Raw genomic sequence first — 14,502 nt, 5'->3', positions numbered from 1 at the left:
GACTACTCTGAAGGTCAGTTAAACTTTGAAACACGTATCTATTTTGTACGAGCTATAAATAAATAGTTCCCACTATTAAAGTTCCAGCCCTCGTATAAACACTCCAGCAGACGACAAACACGCTTCCAAGCAGACAATCAGCGGGAAGGTATCAAGAAAACATAGGGTGACAACGCAAATATAGAATGATTGCTTTTCTGTATCAGATTAAACTTTTAACATGTATCTAGCTAATGTGGAAAATGTTTTTGATATGAAATACAATTCAGATATGGTAATTTAGTATTGAAATATCACTATGGCTGCATGGCTGCCAAGTATAGCATCCAGTTGATCATCCTCTCAGTTTGAATTTATGGGAGCACCGACACCTAAATGACGCTGTTCAGAAATATAAAAGTAGTTATCAATTCTGGAAGTCAATGAAGCGATTTATTTAGAGACGCTTCAAGACACAGTGAAGTGCTAAAGAAACTAGCACACCTGCCTAATACCGTGTAGAGCCCAAGCGAGCACGCAGAAGTGCCGCAGTACGACGTGGCATGGACTCGTCTAATGTCTGAAGTAGTCCTGGAGGGGTTCACACCATGAATCCTGCAGGGTCGTCCATAAATCCGTATGAGTACGAGGGGGTGGAGATTTCTTCTGTACAGCACGTTGCAAGGCACCCCACATATACTCAATAATGTTTATGTGTTGTGAGTTTGGTGGCCCAAGGAAATGTTTCAACTCAGAAGAGTGTTCCTGGAGCCACTCTGTAGCAATTCTGAACTTGTGGGGTGTCTCATTGTCCTGCTGGAATTACCCCAGTTCGTCGGAACGCACAATGGACACGAATGGATCGTTTCTAGACACATCGGGAGCCCCGTGTCACTCCAACTGCATACTCTCATGTCATTACAGGGCCTCCCCAAACTTGAACAGTTCCCTGCTGACATGCAGGGCCCGTAGATTCGTGAGGTTGTCTCCATACCCGTACACGCCCTTGTGCTCGATACAATATGAAACGAGACTCGTCCGACCAGTCAATATGTTTACACTCATCATAAATCCTATGGCGGTGTTGACGGGCCCAGGCGAGGCGTAAAGCTTGTGTCGTGTGGTCATCAAGGGTACACGAGTGGGCCTTCGGCTCCGAAAGCCTATATCGATGATGTTTTGTTGAACGGTTTGCACGTTAACACTTATTGATGGCCCAGCATTAAAATCTACAGCAGTTTGCGGAGAAGTTGCACTTCTGTCACGTTGAACGATTCTCTTCAGTCGTCGTTGATCCCGTTCTTCCAGAGTCTTTTTCCGGGCGCAGCGATGTCGCGGAGTTGATGTTTTACCGGATTCCTGAAATTCACAGTACACTCGTGAATGGTCGTACGGGGAAATCCCCACCATCGCTATCTCGGAGTTCTTGTGTTCCATCGGACGTGCGCCAACTATAACATCACTTTCAAACTCACTTCAATCTTGATAACTGCCATTGTAGCAGCAGTAAACGATATAACAACTCCAGAATGAGATTTTCACTCTGCAGCGGAGTGTGCGCTGATATGAAACTTCCTGGCAGATTAAAACTGTGTGCCCGACCGAGACTTGAGTCTCGGTTGCGCACACAGTTTTAATCTGCCTTGAAGTTTCATATCAGCGCACACGCCGCTGCAGAGTGAAAATCTCAATTCTGGAAACATCCCCCAGGCTGTGGCTAAGCCATGTCTCCGCAGTATCCTTTCTTTCAGGAGTGCTAGTTCTGCTAGGTTCGCAGAAGAGCTTCTGTAAAGTTTGGAAGGTAGGAGACGAGATACTGGCAGAAGTAAAGCTGTGAGTACCGGCCGTGAGTCGTGCTTCGGTAGCTCAGATGGTAGAGTACTTTCCCGCGAAAGGCAAAGGTCCCGAGTTCGAGTCTCGGTCGGGCACACAGTTTTAATCTGCCAGGAAGTTTCGATCTAACAACTACTTACCGCATCGCCGTATTCTGCCTGTTTACATATCACTGTATTTGAATACGTTTGCGTATAGCAGTTTCTTTGGTGCTTCAGCCCGGGAATCGAGATTCTCGGTCTTTTTTGCCTGTTATCGATACTGATGATGGCAAGATATCGGTCCCCGGAATTCGAAGATCATATCAGAACTTCAGCTGTAGTTCCTGACACTAGCCGGACATACAAAAAGAAGTGTGCAAAGGAGCTCTTTTATGTATGTAAATATTTTTATTTACTAACTAAAACATGACCATAACTTACATTTTGTGCTTCCATGCAGCAATATTTTTCCATTGTGCTTTTGAGGGATGATGAGTGCAGTTTCAGGTTCTGATGAGAAAAAGATATTTTTTATGCCATATAATAACAAATTAACAGTTTCCGGAATTTTTGCCTTACTTGCACTGTGATACGTTGCTTCTTGCCTAATTTCGTAATCCTAGGTTTTGAGGAGGGAGTTTGTGGATATCAAAATATGTGACACATATGTCCGTACTTTTTACTGCATTTACTTAGAAGCTCAAATTTTTGCACTGCCAGGGCATATAAATTTTAACTTGATGCATCTACTCGTTTCTTAGAAAAAGTGTTTTAACAGTCGGACATACAGACAGACGGACAAACACTAAAGTGATCCGACTGAAGTACGGGACGCTAAATATGCTTCTATGACAAACCCTTAAAAATTTGTATACCATCATAAGTTCCCATAATCAGTTAATTAGCCGTTAAAGCCCAAACATTCTTCGAAGACACAAACTGCTTTCCCGTGGGAAGTGGCGTGCTACTGACGTAAAGGGGTACGTGAGAAAACCGCATGTAGAGACAGATTTAGGCCCGAGCGACGCTGCGATAAGAAAGCAGCACTGCCAACAGCTAAGGATCAGATTCTGGCAGCTTGTTATCTGTTAGTCGTAATTCCCAGAATGTTAAGGCTACCGCGCAGACACGGGCCCGTTATCTTCTCGGAAATGCTCGGGAGGCGAACGCCGGTAGATCTGCTCCACTAATCCCGCCGTGCCTCGGTCGACTTCCCGTAGCTGTGCAGGCCAGCGCGTCTCCCCGACGTCCTTGCCACTTCAGCTGATAACGTTTCGTGTGTTCCGCGAAAACGCTGAGAAAAGCCCTCACAACGTCACGCGCGCTGGACTCCCAGCTACTTGCCGACGTCACGTCACTCAGTTACAGATGAAGTCTTCCGTAAATATCTCCACTGCACACTACGGGCCTTAGCAAGGGCCAGGAAAGAGATACGGTAAAAACCTCCGCACACGAGACGTGAGCAGTTTGTGGAGGTGAAGATGGCCAAATTTTTTGACGCCACTACGTGGAAGTTCGCGTTCTTGAGCACATCTAAGTGTGGAGGTCTGGGTAATATGCTTAGTTAGATTTTTGCTTTTTGTGGAGAGGAACATGTACAATGGGGCGCAGGATCGTTTTTTCCCGCTACATTAGCTCCTGTCTCTCGTTGCTGATCCCGTTATTGATGAGTTTTATAACTTACGTCCAACGAGTGTACGAACATGCTCGTTCATTGTGTCAGCGTATTCAGGTTCTCTGAAAACGACCTCGTTTTTGGCACGATTTGTTGTAAAAATGACGGAAAACGACACATTAGTGCTCGTAGAATTTTCATACTTGGTTGTTTCCGTCTTGTAATTTCCGTGCTATGGAAGTATGCCATTCCAAGGCAATGGCACGTGGAATATTTATCAAAAAGGGGAGCATGCAAGGGATAAGGCCCTACAGGCGCACAATCCACTGTGCCCTCGGTGGCTCAGGTGAATTGCCACCACGGTAGCTCAGCGTGTTCGGTCAGAGAGCCGGTTGGCCTGTGTAATAAAAAACTGAGTGGATGGATCAACCACCGAAATTGAACAGGATGTCTTGCGACGTCCGCAACGAGCAAACACAACGATCAATAAAAAAAAAAAAAAGAAGATGGATAGAGCGTCTGCCATGTAAGCAGGAGATCCAGGGTTCGAGTCCCGGTCGGGGCACACGTTTTCAACATGTCCCCAATGAAGTATATCAACGCCTCTTTGCACTTAGAGTGTCCATTTAATTATTATTTTATCAAAAAAGCGTCGTTTTTGGTACGATTTGACGTAATTAAATGTTGGTTAAAGACTTAGCGGCCGTTAAAGCGTTCAGAACATCTTACCACGAAACAGAGACCTACGTAGCATCACTTCGGAACAAATAACCAAAAAATATAAAAGGAAAACTACACTGTAGCTGCTAGAGGTGTAGAATTATGAACTTAAATGTATAAGGGGCAGTCATACGAAAACGAGAAAGATGAAAAAAAGTGAGTAAACTGTTTTTTTTTTTTTAAGTAATCGCTGTAATCACCAGCGTTGTTGAAATAATCTGCCAACAAAATTCCCGCCAACGGGTCGCATGGTTCTTTCAACTACGCTGCAGAATTTACGGAGGAAAGCTGTTACAAATCCAGATCCGATCTCTGCCCGTGCGATTTCCACATTTTTGGGGCGATGAAGAAACACTTTCGTGGCCGTCGATTTGCCTCGGATGAAGAGATGCACGCCTGTGTGCAATCATGGTTCCGTAGGCAACCGCAATCAGTTTTCCAAGAACATATTGACCGCCTTGCCTCAAAGTCCGACAAATGTATTAACAGCTAGGGCAATTACTCGTACTTGTGAAATAATAAACAGTTTACTTACTTTTTTGGAAGTGTCTCGTTTTCATTTGACTGCCCCTTGTACTTGGATTTCATCCTACTATCTGAAGTGCTTTTTATTCGGTTTCAGGTTTTATAAAAGATTCTGGTACATTATTATTAATTTAACAGAATTACCCTCACTAATATTGGATGCTATTGGATGTGTCAGACTGCTCTGTGTCAGAAGTCAGTTTGTTCTATATTCTGAACATGCCAAGTAACATGGACTAAGCCGGCCGTAGTGACCGAGCGGTTCTAGGCGCTACAGTTTGGAACCACGCGAGCGCTACGGTCGCAGGTTCGAAACCTGCCTCGGGTATGGATGTGTGTGATGTCCTTAGTTAGGTTTAAGTAGTTCTAAGTTCTAGGGGACTGATGACCTCAGAAGTTAAATCCCATAGTGCTCAGAGCCATTTGGACCATTTGAACATGGACTAACAAATTGCAATGTTCCTTTCTGTGTCAATGCCTAAAACCGCGTTTCAGTTTCAGTTCTTCGTATTGGTTCTTGCCTTTTCTTTCAGTATGCTTTCATCTGTTCACTATGTTTCTTCCTTCTGTCTTTAGACCATTTTGAACCAGTCTTTTTAGCTACCCTCCGTTGGAAATCCCTCCGTTTTCAGTACTTTTTCCAGAAAGATACTATAGATAAATTTTTCTGTGTTGTTCGTATCTTCTGTTTTTATATTGTTTCTTTCTAAAATTCTCCTTTCTAGTACTTGTAATTTATCTAAATTATTTAATGCCGACATTCGCTCGCATATAGGCATTCTGGCTTCACTACTGTGTTAAAATGACTTATTTTTGTATTTTAGGATAGCCACTTTTTATTGTAATGGTCTTTTGTGATACCATATGCTCTCCCCATTTTAAGCAACCTTTCCTCAACTGCAAATTTTTCCAAAACATTTTCTTGGATTATCTCCCCTAGGTATTGGAATTTTTTTACCCTCTCTACTTGGCCAGTATCTGTTTTCAGAAATTTTTCTGCTTTCTTAGTGTTTGTTATAAATTTTGTTTTTTCTGCAGAAATTCTTAAGACAGTAATGCTGGCTATTTGTCCCAAGAGTTTTATTTGTGCTATAGCAGATGCCACATTATCGGAAAGTATAACAAAATCATCTGCAAATACAAGACAAATGATTTCGATCGTATTGATTCTTCTTCCTAACCTTATAGGCGAGATGTGCAGTTCAATATGTTTTTCGTTTCACATTCTCACTATTTTCTCTAACTCATTATTAAAAAGAATTAGTAATGCACCGCCACCTGTTATATTGAAATATTGTGAAATTTATCTAATGAATTTTACTTTATGGACTATGTTTCACAGATTAGGTTTGCCAGTTAAGATTTTACGCCAGTTTCCCGAATTATTTTATCTATAGTATCTCTGACAACAGAATAAAAAGCCTTTTTTGAAATCCACAAACAACTGCAATATCCTTTGAATTAAGTAATCTGTTGCGAATTACTGACTTGAAATAAAATATTTGTTGTGAACGTGACCTTTCTTTTCTAAAACCACCTTGATATTCACGTAAATGGCTCTATAGTTCAAATGTTTCAAATGGCTCTGAGCACTATGCGACTTAACTTCTGAGGTTCGAATCCTGCCTCGGGCATGGGTGTGTGTGATGTCCTTAGGTTAGTTAGGTTTAAGTAGTTCTAAGTTCTAGGGGACTAATGACCACAGCAGTTGAGTCCCATAGTGCTCAGAGCCATTTGAACCATTTTAACTTCAGCTGCTGTAGAATCTTCTCCACTTGCTTTGTTGTTTTTGAGGGTCTTAATTACGTCTTCAATTTATTCTGTAGTTGGTGGTAAATCTTCTTCCAAATTTTCATTGATATCTGAGAATTCCAATTTATGACTTGGTTTAGGACAGTTCATTAGCTGACGAGAATATCTTACTAGTATTTCACAATTTTCTGTGTTGCATAAACCAGTTTTACCGTTTTCATTTTTGAAACAGATATTTGGAGTTTCGTACCCTTTTGAATTGTGCTAAAAAGTGTGATAAAAGGCACTAGTATTATTTTTTACAAAATTTTTATCTATTTCCAAAACTTTCTCCTTTTCGATGGTTGGTTTGGTATTTCTGATTAACCGGGTTGTATTCTTTCTTTGTTATTTAAATTGATCATAATCTTCAATTTTCTTAGAGCATTTTTATTTTTCCCATTTTGTAGTCCTCTCTGCTATGGCTTCTTCGCATATTTCGTTCCAGGAGAAATAGTACCTCATGCTCGGTGTTTTGCAGTTGAACTTCTCTGACGAAGTGTCGTAGTTCATTCGGGGAAGATTCTGCAACTCAGTTCAGAAACTATAAGTCAGCTGGAGCTAAAAGCTTCATAAAATCGTTACTTTCACTTTCATAGAATGTGCGGAGTACGTTCGTGTGCTGATACGGCACTGTCGATGCAAACTGGATGACAGTCTTCGTGTCACTGTAAAAGAAAAAATTCGTGGAGTTAAAAGTATTTTCAAAAGTGAATATGACCGTGTGTGCAGGATCTAGCTATCCATCCATTCTTCATCGACTTGCACTATCTCTGAATCCCCGAGACATCTGTTGTACGTACAATTCGAACCACAAATGAGAACTTCAACATACTTTCTGGAATTATTCTTCTTCTTCTACCGTATCCGGATGCACCAATTATATCTTCCCTTCCCAGTAATTAGTAACGTAGGTTGCTTGTCATTGACTTTCAAAATATCGTCTTTAGTGGATATTATAGACATATCTGGGCAAATCAATAGGTGGTCAAAGTCCTGTATTGCTCCGCATTCACACCTATCGCTATCAATGTAGCCCCATTTAAGTAGGTTTGATTTGCACCAGTTACTCCAGTGCGCAGCCGGTTTAATGTCCTCCAAGTTGTAAAAGGTAGTTGAAATCCTGCAGATCCCTCCTCAAGTAGTTCCATTGTGGAGTGTGGCACCATTTCTTCCCAAAGAGATAGCCGCCTTGCGACGGGCTTGGTGGCGAGCTCTTCAGTAGTTTCAATGAAACTCCTGCGGGATTTCAGCCGGACACGTTGTTTTCGGTGCATATGCATCGGGTGTCGAGGATCAATCTTTTGTTTTGATTTTTCGACCTCGGCGGCTACTTGTCTGCGGATAGTGGGCGGTGTTATGCCTATGATGGGATAAATTTTGTCTTTGGGAGTTGGTTTGAGGCATCCTGTGGCAATACGTACAGTTTTGTTCACGGCGACGTCAACTTGCTTAGTGTGAGCAGAGTTCCTCCAAACTGGCGCCGCGTATTCCACTGCTGAGATATTCAGTGCCAGACCCGTTGAGCGCAAAACGTGTGGTTGAGCTCCCCAACATGAACCTGTTAGCTCCCGCAGTATGTTGTTCTTGGCACAGACCTTTCTTTTAGTGTTGTGATAGTGCTGCTTAAAAGTAAGCGCTCTGTCCAATGTTACTCCCAGGTATTTTGGGCTGTTTGTATGCTTCAGCTCTTCTCCTTGCCTCATGACTCTGAGTTTTCTTTTGGCTTGTTTGTTCCTGAGATGGAAGGCGGATACTTGAGATTTACTGGGGTTTGGTTTGAGATTATTGCCTTCGTAATGGATAGCAAGTTCTGTTAAGGCTCCTGTGATATTCTGCTCCACTTGTTCAAAGGTTTTATCCTGTGTGGCCACTGCTGCATCATCGGCATAAATTAACATTCGTGCATGGTGGCTGATGGGAAGGTCATTCGTATAGATGTTAAATAATATTGGAGCCAAGACACAACCCTGTGCAAGTCCATTTTTCTGTGTCCTCCATCGGCTTTTTTTAGATTGTAAGGTTACATAGTAGCGTCTGTTCTGTAGCATGCATTGCACGAACATAGAAAATGTGTAGTCCTTAGCGACATTATTCACTTTCTCGGTAAGCAACTTATGGTTAACTGTGTCATATGCGGCACTGAGAGCCAGGAATGCGACCCCAGTTACTTCTCCTCTCTGATAGCCGTCTTCGATGTACTGTGTGTGATTAAGGATTTGGCCACAGCATGATTTTCCTTGTCGAAATCCAGCTTGTTCGTTGATGAGGGCTTTGTCCACATAATCAGCTATGCGTTTGAGGATCATTCGCTCCAGCACTTTAAATAGATGACAAAGCAGTGAGACAGGCCGGAAATTTTTAGCTTCAGCTGGGTCTTTCCCTGGTTTTAGTAACGCAACAACCCGAGCTTTCCTCCACAGTTTAGGAATTTGCATTGTTATGATACAGTTATTCATTAGCTCTAGGAGCCATGCTTGTACTCTCGGTCCAAAATGTTTAATTTGCTCAGATCTCAGATCGTCGAGGCCAGCGGCCTTATTGTTTTTCAAATCGTTGATGCCGTCTTGTAGCTCCTGAATGAAGAACGGGCGAGCTAGGAAGCTAATCTCCTCGTTCAATTTTCTTTTGATTTTGCCATTCCTGATCTTCCTTTTAGTTTTTTCCGTTCATGAGCAGTTGGTGAGCTATCTGATCAGGTGTAACTTCACTGTAATTTGATTGTGGTTCTGTTAGGTCGTTGCTGAGACTTTTGAGGAGTTTCCATGCCTTCCTACTGCTGTGCTTCATGTCCGTCTCTTGTAGGAGGTTGCACCACTTTTCCTTTCTCGCTTCGGAGATACCAGACATCAGTACCTCACCTGCCTGGATCTTTTCCTCTGAGAAGGGGTCCTTATTGAACAGTTCTTCATACTTTTTCAGAGTTTTCTTGCTGCTACCATTGAGTCCAGCAATATACTGAGTGCGGCACCCTCTAGGTATACGCCGTCGAGAGATTTTCTTGACGAGGTCTATAAATGTTTCATATGATTGTACTTCTGGTTTAATTTCCAAGATCTCCTTATCAAGGTCCTCTGTGAAGAGTTCCCAATGAGCTTTTTTGTAGTTGAAGCGTCTCTTGAAGGGCATTAAATCTGATTTGATTACTGCCGTAATGTAGCAAGTTATTGCTCTGTGTTGCGATCTTGGAATTGGGTCCTCGATTTGCTTTACAGTTTGCAGGGATACCTTCTCGGAGACAAAGATGTTATCGGGATTATATCCTCGTTTCCATCTTCCGCTATTAAATCAATTTCAGTTTAGCCTGGTCTGCCCAGATCCCCATCATTTCGCCATCGACATTTGTCTCTTTACTGCCCCATGCGAGACCGTGACAGTTAAAATCTCCTAGTACAACTTTAATGTTTTTTGAATGGAAATTTCCAGGCTCCGTAAATTTGAACCTCGCACTGGGTGGTTTGTACACGGATGTTACAGTACATAAATGTAGCTCAATAGTTAAAATTACTATATTTTCTTCGCAGGTCAAAGCACAGGAGCATACGTCTAAGTTCGGTTTCACAAATATAGCACTTCCGTACATTTCGTGTGGTCTCTCAGGATCTAATTTCATGCCATGTATTTTTGGTCTATGACTAGTTGGTGCTCTGTGTGTTTCTTGTAACACTAAAACATCACAGTTGTTTCGTTTGCCCATGTCAGATAATAAAATTTCTTCATTTACAGATAAGCCTTCAGTATTGCAGGAAGCTGTCACTAGTGATGGTCTTGATGAAGGACTTTAGGGCTCTTCGGAGAGCCGTTTTGGCATCGTTGGTTTTGGTGCTCCGGTGTTTGCAGGATTGGCCGACTAGGTCGTTTCCAGGGGACGCCCGATTGCTTGTTGTTCGTGTAGTGAACGCAATCTTAGTGGAGGCCCCTGCAGTGTCCCCCTTTCTGGAATAATTAACATAGTATATTCTTAAAGATCAGCGCTCTTTTTCCCTACAGATTCACGTCGATTTCGTTGATAATTAACCAACAGTACTTACATGAAGCGAAGATAGCATGGAACGATTCTCTGTACTCATCCCAAACTCTCTTTTCAAAGGCGGCTGCAGGATTGTAATCATTGTGACGAATGTAAATTCGCCTCGAAGCATGAATATAGAAGGGAACGCTGCAAAAGATTCCACGACATGGCGTATAAATAAGCATAAGTAGAGTTTAAATGGTCTTCCGCTGTTGGAGGACGTAGCACAGACACAGTGTCTAGAAGGAAAAGCAATACACAGGGTTGGCAGTATAGAAATATTGTTGAGAAGATGCTAAATTTTTCACATATCATCGGAATGGAAAGACAAGATTCGTGTTGACATCTGTTCTGAATAGATACGTGCTACATCTCGACTGGGCACTTGCGGACTGAGACACCCTCGCAGTCACGCGTGGGGGTTAACTCTCAGCAACCGTAACTTCCGAATACGCCGTGCAGGCCCTGGTAGCCACCCCAGGATGCCACACAACTCCTGAGTAAAGCTTTTATGTCGTACACGGCAGTGACCACGGATAGTTCCGGAACCACTCCCTTGAGTGAGAACCTTTCAACCAACACTCAACAGTCTGCACTGCCCACTTCAATTTAAGAGATGAAAATATCTGAACTGGTACATAATCGTGGAGAAATTCTGTACCAGTCGTATTACAAAATAAAACATAAGACAAACCTTCTAGGCGTATTTCTGAAGTGTCTCTGATATTCACTAATATTATCACGGCTGGCATAGAAAGAAATTAATTTTGATCGGCCAAAGAAACAAAGTGGCACCAAAAGTTTGTATAACGTAATGGGCCACTTTCTCGCTGTGAGTGATATTACAGAACGGGGCACTAAGTAATGAGTACCAGAACACTTTTCCGCAGACGCATAGATCTTGAGAAAGCTTTTAACTCGGTTTCAACAAACCCTGTGCTGCTAGCCTTATTTTCAAAAGTTCTGGTCAGCAAAAAAAAAAGTTCAAATGTGTGTGAAATCTTATGGGACTTAACTAATAAGGTCATCAGTCCCCTAAGCTTACACACTACTTAACCTAAATTATCCTAAGGACAAACACACCCATGCCCGAGGGAGGACTCGAACCTCCGCCGGGATCAGTTGCACAGTCCATGCATGACTGCAGCGCCTGAGACCACTCGGCTAACCCCGCGCGGCGGTCAGTAAAGGAGAAGCGATACATTTTCATGGTACTCTCTGATCAAAACTATCTGGACACCAATATGTAACGTGTACTTGACCACCAAGTGTCAGGATAGGCTGGCCCACGATCCTCAAAGGAAGAGTGTAGTACTGTGTTGTCAGTACAGAATCAGTAACCAGAATCGCTCGGGTAGGAGAGGTCAGTGATTTGGAACATGGACTAGTCATCGAGTATCACTCGAGCAACAAATCCATCATGACGCTTTGACCCTTCTAAAGCCGCCGAAGCCGACTGTTGGTGATGTTACAACGGTGAGGTAGGGCGAACGAGCAATGACAGTTAAACCAAGACCAGGTAGACCTCTTGTACCGACGGGGAGGGACCGCTGACCACTGCGGAGGATTGTTATAAAATACAGCATTAAATAAGCGGAAGTCCAAAGAAGGGATTCGGGTTTGGTGAATCCTTATAGAACACTTCCTGCAATCATACGTGGCGCTACTGTATGGGAAAGTTTTTCCTGTTTAGCGTGCGATCCCATTATTGCACTTAAGAAAACGCTAAATGTTTAAGGATATGAACATGTTTCACAGCACTCTGTACTGCGTACAGTAGAGGAACATTTCGAGGACTGTGACTGTTTGTATCAGCATGACAGTGTGTGTCCTGTCATCCTCGTGTGAGGCAAAGTATCGTGAACAAAAACATTTCTGAAAGGAACTAGCCCGTCCAGAGTGGCGCCCTGAACCCAATACAACTCTGAGCTGAGTTAAAACGTCTGCTTCGCTCCAAACCCCAGCATCCACCCTGGCTACTTACTCGACTGTTGGGAAAGATTGGGCTGGCATTCCCTCACAGACATTCTGACACCCTGAAGCGAAACAAGCGCTGCATCGTGTGTGAGATACAGAGGAGACCGAGTGTGCCGGGACTTACCCCTGCTCACTGCTAGTAGCACCACGTCGTCATAACGCGTCCGCGTGTAGCGCACAACTATTACACCATAATTAAGTATAAAATTAAAAGTCAAAATTTCCGTTTAAAACTTTGTCGACATACATTTTATTGAAATAACGTTTTAAACATCAAATCTTAATGTAACTAAACTAAAAGTTTCCATAAAAATAAAGTTTTAAGAAAAAAGTAAGTAGCGCTACATAATAAAGCTAGAAAGCCAGAATTTGGTCAGAATGTGCCTATGGAACTCATAAATAACTGGTGCAAGTTTCAAAGTAAAAGAATGAAAAATTACCACAGGAACCCACGTTTATTTAAAAAAATTGAAGGCGCTAAATATTGGACTTAGAAACGTAAAAATTTGTTTTCTGCTTCAATTCACCATAAAAAAATAACTGAGAGACCCCGTTAGGCTACCTCTTATAGCTTTTGAGTAATTTAATGAAAACCAAATTTGTAACTAAAATATACCCATTTGTAATAGATTAAGTATCTGTAATTTTAATGATAGGAGATTTTGGTTGCAGCAGATGATAAAAACTACTAAATAATAGAACTGTACGTAATTTTAGAACCATAATATTAATAATATCCAATATAAGTTCTAGTAAAGGTATGGTTCAGAGGTAACGATCTACCGTTAGTTCCACTATAAAAATTCTAGAAGGCAAATTTTTTATTCAAGCAAGCTGAAACTTTTTCTGTGCTTTCAAACAACTTACGTAAATAAATGTAAAAATTAAGAAGATTTTAAATTAGTTCATAACTTAGTTATTAAAGATTATGTGTCCGAGAAAGCGGTCGTTCAGAGGCTGCTGCTGTGTGCATTGGCAGGAAACAACAGATGTTCTCTCGGCCGACCGCTGCGGCACCTATACAAATACAGCCCAAGAGGCAAGAAAAAGGTTCACTTAGCACTCAGCTACTGTAAGATCCACATCTGTTAAACGTCGGATCGCGCTCTGCCTCGGATGACGTCAGAGACGAACTGTGACAAAACGCGTATTTTCTGTAATAACGGATAGTGGACTCCGAGGACTGTACACCGTCCTGGATCGCTTATATTTCGCTAAAGTATCTGTTAGTATGCCGTCCGTGATATTTACAAATCCACGTGGCAAGTGGTGACTATGTACCACTTTTGTGGCGAGCATTTATTTTGAACATTTATTTGAGTATTAGTAGTCAGGGCGAAGGACTATTTGACAGGAACGTACCGTAGATGTCGCCTCTGAACTGATAATAGTGCTGTTTAAGATAAAAAGATTTACTGTCAATTGAACATAGTGACTTTCAAAGTATTGTATGCGAGATACTTTAGTCACTATATGTTTGAACTAGAACTTTATTCCTTCATTTATTAGCATAGTCCAGATCCCGCTAAGTAGCAGGAGAACAGAAACATTTCTTTCAGTGGGCTGGACCAGAATGTGGCCGTGCAGACTGGAAACTAAGGTCAGTATGTTCTCCATCGCTTTCTGGCTCACCACAGAAATAGCTACCAGGCTCGCGTGAGAAAGACGGTGTAGTATACAACCATCATAAAATTTAGCCTGCCGCCCCACAACCTCTGAACGACTTTCGTTTTGCTACTGAGGTTGTAATGCTTGTCTCAATGGTAGATTAACTTTAACAGCAGCTTATACAACAGGTTAGAGAAAATTCGAAAGTAGGCAAAAAAAAAAACTGAGTGTGATGAGACTACAATAGTGATACACCGAAAAGAAATTGATTTAACAAACCATATAAAAGTTGGTGAGTTTTTTGTATTTGTGGCAGTTAAAGGCACTGATTATATACATAAAATAAACATACAGCGATCAGCATAGAGATACATCTTAGGAATTACAGCGTGACAGAACAGAGAAAGTATATGTATGGGAGAGTGGACCGCCGTAGAATAATTACGAGTATAACCGCACTG

Source organism: Schistocerca piceifrons, chromosome 7 (assembly GCF_021461385.2).
Source record: "Schistocerca piceifrons isolate TAMUIC-IGC-003096 chromosome 7, iqSchPice1.1, whole genome shotgun sequence".
Classification (NCBI taxonomy): domain Eukaryota; kingdom Metazoa; phylum Arthropoda; class Insecta; order Orthoptera; family Acrididae; genus Schistocerca; species Schistocerca piceifrons.
The sequence above is the reverse complement of the archived record's forward strand: the minus strand, read 5'-3'. Positions refer to the sequence as shown.